Raw genomic sequence first — 7149 nt, 5'->3', positions numbered from 1 at the left:
GTCATCTCTGAGACTGTCTTGTAGGCTTAACATTTAAGCTGTTGCACTGAAATCTCGTACATTTTGTCGTGAGGTGGCCTTCCACCATTGGACCAAATTTGTTTAATTCCATGTTCCATACCTTTTTCATTGAGAAGGGCAGCCACTTTTGTCGGCTACATTTGTTGGATAAAACAACACACACACACACACACACACACGTAAAGATAGTAGCGGTTTTTAAGGGCTTTAGTTGCCTATGTGTAGCTTTGTCAGGTATGTGAATTGTTTTTCCGAATTATAGCGCTCTAGCAAGTGAGGTAGTTAGCTACTGTCCTCGATACTCACAATGGGGATTACATTAAACTCAGCCTGGGATAGTGAGGAGTGTATTAACAAGTCATCAACACAGCATCAAACACATTCACACTTGGTTCACAAGGGAGCTGGAACAAGGACCGTGACTACATTATTGAGAGGGGGGAGCTAGGGTACGTAAACTCAGTAGTTTGTGTCAAGTAGTTATATAAATGCTTTAGTATATTCATGGTGTGTGTGTGTGTGTGTGTGTGTGTGTGTGTGTAGCCAGAGAGCCGCGGGCCGGTGGGGGCACGGCTGCAAACTGTGCCGTCGTGGTCAGGACTCTCAGGAGTGGACTGGGCAAGGAGAAGGACGCCTCTTGGATTTTTTATGTGCCTGCCAGCCGAGCAGGCTAAAAAATATATGAGAAATACAGGGCTATTCATAAGATTTTACAAGACTAAACGCTTCCGTAACGAATACGAGCAAACAAAAACTATGGTGGCGGCGTGGCGCGTAATATTGAGTTAGGATACAACATTATGCTTTCTAGTTTATTTCAGATTACCTGTGTACTTTCTGAATAGATTTTTGAAACGGCAACTGTTTGAAAGTTTGTGTGTTAACCAGCTCAGTGCTGTAGTTTGCACATTTGAGGGCAAACCAGTAAGCTTCTGCCTCTAGTCCAACATCATTGTGTGACACTTCTTGCCTATGGAAAATCATGAATAAATGACGTGTAAGAAGTGCATATACAATATTATATTACATGGCAGAAATTACACATATCAGAGTTTGGTCAGCGTTGGTAAATGGTTAGTTTGGTTTGTATTTTTCACCTGTTTTAGTGTTCTCTCTCACAGTTAAGTTTCAGAAATTGATAAAACAGACACAGATTTTTCATCAGCACGGAAAAGTATGTGCAATCACCTAAGTTCTTTCTTGAAGAATGTGATTCGTTTTTGCACCAAAATAAATTGATAAGCTGATGTAGTTAAGATAGTTGGGTAAGGTTAACAGATACTGCTGTGCGTGAATAGGTTGGTTAGGATGTTGGCTGAAATATTGCCTGTTGCAATCAAGCACTCAGATTTGAGCATAGGTGTGGTGGCTTTAAAGCAAAACTTGTTAGTAAATGCTGATTTTTTTCATGGAAAAAAACAAAAAAAACAGGCATCTTTCTATCCCAAGAGCTTTTCTTACAAGTAGCTACAGGCCTGAGGAAATGGCCTGTTCCATGCATATATAATATAAAAACTAGTTAATTGGATAGAAATGACAGTTATTGTAATGGAGGAGTAGATAGGTGTAGGAAAGTCATGGAATATTGGTTAGGGTGGAAGGGTTATACAAAAGCATGAAAGGTGCAGGTAAGCAATGACTGACAAACAGGAAGTAATGAGATAAATATTTAGTGAAGGAGACAAACATCAAGCATATAACCAGAGTAGGAGAAAGCCAGGAAAACAGAACAGTAAATAGTCTGAAAATACATAAAACAGAACTGGATGAAAGTACTATAGAAGTGGAATGATTTCTGGGAAACAAAAGGGAATGCTTGTCTAGCAGACTGGGACAGAAATAATTAGCTAATGTATATACCATGTAACTTAGGAAATCATTGCATACTGCTTGAAGGGAAAGGTAATGATAAAGAAAGTGAATCTCAGAGTAGTATAATTACTGAGCTAAACTGGAAATTTACTAGTAATACCTCAAACAGGGAAGGTGACAATAATGTAGGGAAAAAACTATAGCTAGATATATAGAAACTGAAAGAACAACTGATACAGTACACACATCGTATAACCTATATTTTCCAATATGGTCTGCTGGTCATGGCTGGATGACAGGTGTGGAAGGAAGCAGCTGAAAAAGAATGGAGTGTTACTGCATCCCTCTTATGTTGGTGCTGCAGTGAATGTCACCATTCAACCAGCTTTGTAAAGAAGTAAATTAGTCTCCATGCTAAAAAAAAATTCTCCAGTAACTCTGTATTTACATTTTGCAATATAAATTTAGGAACACAAGATGTACTGCTGCATGAGTGAAGGTGAACATAACCTGGAGAAACTGCTGTATAATTCATGACTGGTGAGCTGGCCAGGAACAACATGGAAATCTATGAAGAATGCAATAATACATTCGCTTTGCTCGTATGAAATCGTCTGGATAATCTCAATAATAATTTTCATGCAAATGACTGCAAATGGAGGATAAATCATAATTCAGTCTAGGCTATGCATTACACTGTATCTTGCTTGTAAATGCATCCTCTTTATGCGTTCTAGCATCATTTGATACCAATTCTAGCCCAAATATACTTATTTCCTACATAAAAATAAGTTTAGAATGGGTTAGCGAAGTGTCTGCTTTATTAAACAGAAGCAACTTCAAAATTTGCGCGCTTTTAGTGCTCATGCAGCGCATTCTAGCCCAATTTAGCGACTGTCTTGGCATTCAAACGCCAGAACTGGGTTTCGCCAAGACTGACGGTCCAGATTTTTTATAGTAAGGATGACTGACGCTCAGGAACGTCTGACGACTGAACGTCGCCGTTGGACTGCCTAAACTCTGGGTTTTCATAGTACGGCCCTGAGTCGTACGTCTGGCAGCCGGCGGCGCATGCGCAATGAACGCAAAGAGTCAGGATCAGTGAGGGGGTCAGATTTCGACGCTACACCGGGAGCACAGTGTATAGACTCAAACAGTGCTCATCTCTGGACCAAAATAAGGTCGGTTTCGCGCAGGTCATCTATGATTGGTGGCCTTGACCCGTGACGTCAGCTGGGTCGCTGTCTTGCCACAGGAGCAGGACAACAGTGTGTTTTTAACAGCCATTTGTGACGCATAGCCTGCTTTATTTTATATATTTCATCAACTTCAAAAACTTTTCACGATGTGCAGTGTGTTTGGGTGTTCAGGGAAGACATCTGATGGCAAGTTTCTGAGACGCTTTCGCATGCCAAATGATAAAATCGACAGGCAAAAGTGGATACATTTGTGTGGACGGAAGGACAAGGTTTCTCCCACTGGCCGTGTCTGTGAAAGGCATTTCAGCTCACAACACTATGCAAAAGATCTGCAAAGCAAGTTGCTGGGGACACCACCACCAATCAGAAAAAGACTGCTAAAGTCTGGAGTAGTCCCTGATCAAAATCTGCCTAATAAACAAGGTATGCAGTGAGTGAATAGTTATATGATGAAAAATAACTGACTACAGTAAGATTAATAATTGTAAGGGGATTTATGTTCAAGCATGAGCATCAAATGTTCATGTAAGATGCTTAAAGGATTTTCTTGTCCCTACGCAATGCATTATCACCAAGAACCCAAGGGGTATGTGTAACAAGCTAAATAAATGAATGTGGACCCAGTCATGACAAACGTACCTCTAGGGCATTATCAGTGCACCATAACTATATTTTCATTTAACATACAATTATTTATACAATTTCCATGATGAAATGGTGATAGGTTCACTGTAATATGAGTAAGTGGTTAGGTATAACGAAACAGTTGGTGAATGCAACGAAATATTAATGCTACAGACCTATATATTTGACAATAATTCTTGTAATAACTTTGAATTAATTGACACCCGTGTAAATACCGACGGAAAAAAAAAGGAATGTTAGAAAATTAGAGAGAGAGAGAGAGAGAGAGAGAGAGAGAGAGAGAGAGAGTATTCCCCTGAGACAAGCATGGTAAATACCCGCAGGTAAAACAGATGCAGCCTGTCTCTCTCTCTCTCTCTCTCTCTCTCTCTCTCTCTCTCTCTCTCTCACGCATGCATGCAAACATAGCTTTACACACACACACACACACACACACAAGATATGGAGACAGGACAACACGAGCTAAGCTCAATACCTGTATACTACAACTTGCTAAATACGTACTGTACACACACACACACACACACACACACACAAAAAAAAATATATATATATATATATATATATATATATATATATATATATATATATATATATATAGCTAGAACTATAAGAGAGTGGGAGGAGGCGGAATGTCACCTGAGACCGTGAGACAGAATCAGTTTCCAAGTGACGTAGACACTAAGAAAAGTAGGAGGAGCCATATTCTGGGGGCGGAGTAAGCTGCGTATGAGCACACTGTTTGAGTCTCTACACTGTGACCGGGAGGGCCCTGTGCAGACGACCCAGCCCTGCCGGTGGTGGTCATCCGAGAAACCACCGCACTAATTGCCAGTATTGCAGCAGCCATGGTTCCTTTTATGGGGGGGGGGGGAAGCAGGGATGTGTTGTGGAATGTGTATGATATGTAATGACAAGATCGGTGTTTTATGGAGAGAGGATAGCTGGTTTAAGGCAATGTGATATAATGTTGATGTGTGCGTTGTGTAATTGAGGGCAGCTAGATGCCCTCTGATGTGTGAGGCAGAAAGATGTGTAACCAACTACCATGGCCTAGGAGAGAAAATAGAATCCTGGCTATCCCGTTATCTTGGCGGTAGTACTTCCCTGGGCGGGGCTGCCTACCCCTACCACTCACAAAGTGGGCTGGCAGTCCTTCCTCCTACTTGGTATCAAGTCACTGGGTTATTCAAGTCAGCAGGGACGAAGTAATGTGATGTATCCCTAAGGAAACGGGTTAGCAAGCAAACAGTCCTTCCTCCTACTTGGTATGTTTCACACCAGTCTGGGATTCAAGAATTCATCTGAGAGTAACCATGGTGTCTTGGAGACCCAACATCACGGAGTCTTACACCAGGGAGATGACACAGGAAGTTGTAACTCAGCCAGTTACCCACATGGGCAATGAGTGGGACGGACAAGAAAGACATGGAGAACCTACAACTGGCATCCATATTCCCAGCAGGCAGTCTAGGAAAAATGATGCCAAAGGCGAACCACAAACTCATATACAACCAGCAACACTAATATCTATATGGGTATGATGCAAGCAAACATGGTGGTAAAAACATACGAAAAGCCACCAGAAAATACAAATAACAAACTACAAAGGAAAAGAAATCACTGAAGGGACGACCAACAAAAATAAATAAGGAAGCATATTACATGAGTTGCATCAGTGAAGGCAAGTAGTCAGTCCTCAAAAGAACAAAAAAAAGGGGATTCAATTTGAAAGGCTGATCAAAGTAAATTAAGAAATGTCAGGCATGTCCTAACACAAGAAACTTTAACAAACTCACTTAAAAATGGTTCTGAAAAAAAAAAAAATGCAAAACAAAGCAAAGGCACTGGGACTACATGACAACACAAAGATAAATGAACACTGCTATGCACCTACAGTTTATGACTGTGTTGGAATGCACAAAACCATCCCTGAAAAAGTTAATGGGAAGAAAGTAGATGTCCTGCCAATGATTTTCCACTGAAAATTCTCTCCCTTGCTGAATGATTTAAAATAAAGGAAGCTTACCAAATTCTAGGCTGTGCTTTGGTAGTATATGGCACTACTCCCTGTGTGCCTATAAATAAAGGGTTTTATTAGGTTTTACTCTAAAACGTGCCAATTTCACGCAGTCCTTTTTCTGCTTACGACATTTCCCACTCTAAAACTGAACACCAGAAACACAAGCAACTAACAGCCTTTATTCATGAATATACTTGCACAACTGAGGCCAGGGAAGGTAATACCAGCTCAAGCAGCATTACAGACTCTTCAGGTTTACAAAATCTTACTACAGATGTTTACGAGGCTGACTTACAACATAGCTGAGAGGGAAGATTATCTTCATTTTGAGCAAATGTTCAAATGAACTTTTCCTTCTCATGTTTTGTAACACTACAGAAAGCCTAGATTTCACCCTGCAAGAAAATTTTCTTTACTTATGAACCCACATCTACAGGTAAACTAGGGATGAACAGATTCAGAGTGAGCTGACATACAAGTTGCACTTGTATGTCTAGCTTACATGGATGCTATGATGAGTGGGAATGTTAACTCTAAGGGTATTCTAAGTGCCTGGGTGTAGCAGTCAGCCAACATCAATGTGATTCTGACGAGAATAAGTAGGAGACAGGGAACCCTAACCTGGACACTGTGCAGAAACACAACACTGCAGGCATTAAATTCCCTTAGCTAGTAAATGGACAGAAAATACAATACAGTACCTGCTGGGGGTAGGGGGGTTTTCAAGAATACTCCCCCAGTATCCCTGCTTGTCGTACGAGGCGACTAAAAGGGTTGGTGGTGGGTTAGTGCCCCACCCCGTAAAATGAACTAACTAAAAAAGCGAATAAAGCACCTCGGACCCGGACGGACCATACGTTGACGACTAAGGAACGGACAAAGGACATTCTTAGTGTGGGAACATGGAATGTGAGAGGAGTGAATGATGAAGTGAAAGAGAGAGAGATTGTTCAGGTGCTTGAGGATGCAAAAGTGGATATATGTGGATTGACTGAAACTAAATGGGAAGGTGAAAGGGTGAGAGAATGGGAATATGGTGTAGGTATATGTGTGGGAGTCAGTGAGAATGAGAGGGCAAGAGAGGGAGTATGTCTGATGATAAGCAAGAAGTGGAAGGAGAATATAAGAGAGTATGGAACAGTGGGTGCAAGGATTGTATGGGTGAGGATGAAAGTAGGTATACAAGCATGGGCGATTGTATGTGTGTATGCTCCAACAGAGGATCGAGTGGCAAGAGTGAAAGATGAGTTTTGGGCGAGAGTAGAAGCATGTATGGACAAGTTTGAGAGGAGTGAGAGAGTGCTGTTGATTGGAGACATGAATGGCAAAGTTGGGAATGTACGAGTGGATGGAGTGGTTGGTCTGTGGGGTGTGCCAGCTGAAGTAGATGGGAATGGTAGTGCTTTGGTGGACATCTGTGCTTGTAAGGGGTTGGCAATAGCCAACACC

Source organism: Coenobita brevimanus, chromosome 93, assembly GCF_032717465.1.
Source record: "Coenobita brevimanus isolate Jiangsu-jjx chromosome 93, ASM3271746v2, whole genome shotgun sequence".
Classification (NCBI taxonomy): Eukaryota; Metazoa; Arthropoda; class Malacostraca; order Decapoda; family Coenobitidae; genus Coenobita; species Coenobita brevimanus.
This window is presented reverse-complemented; position numbering follows the sequence as displayed.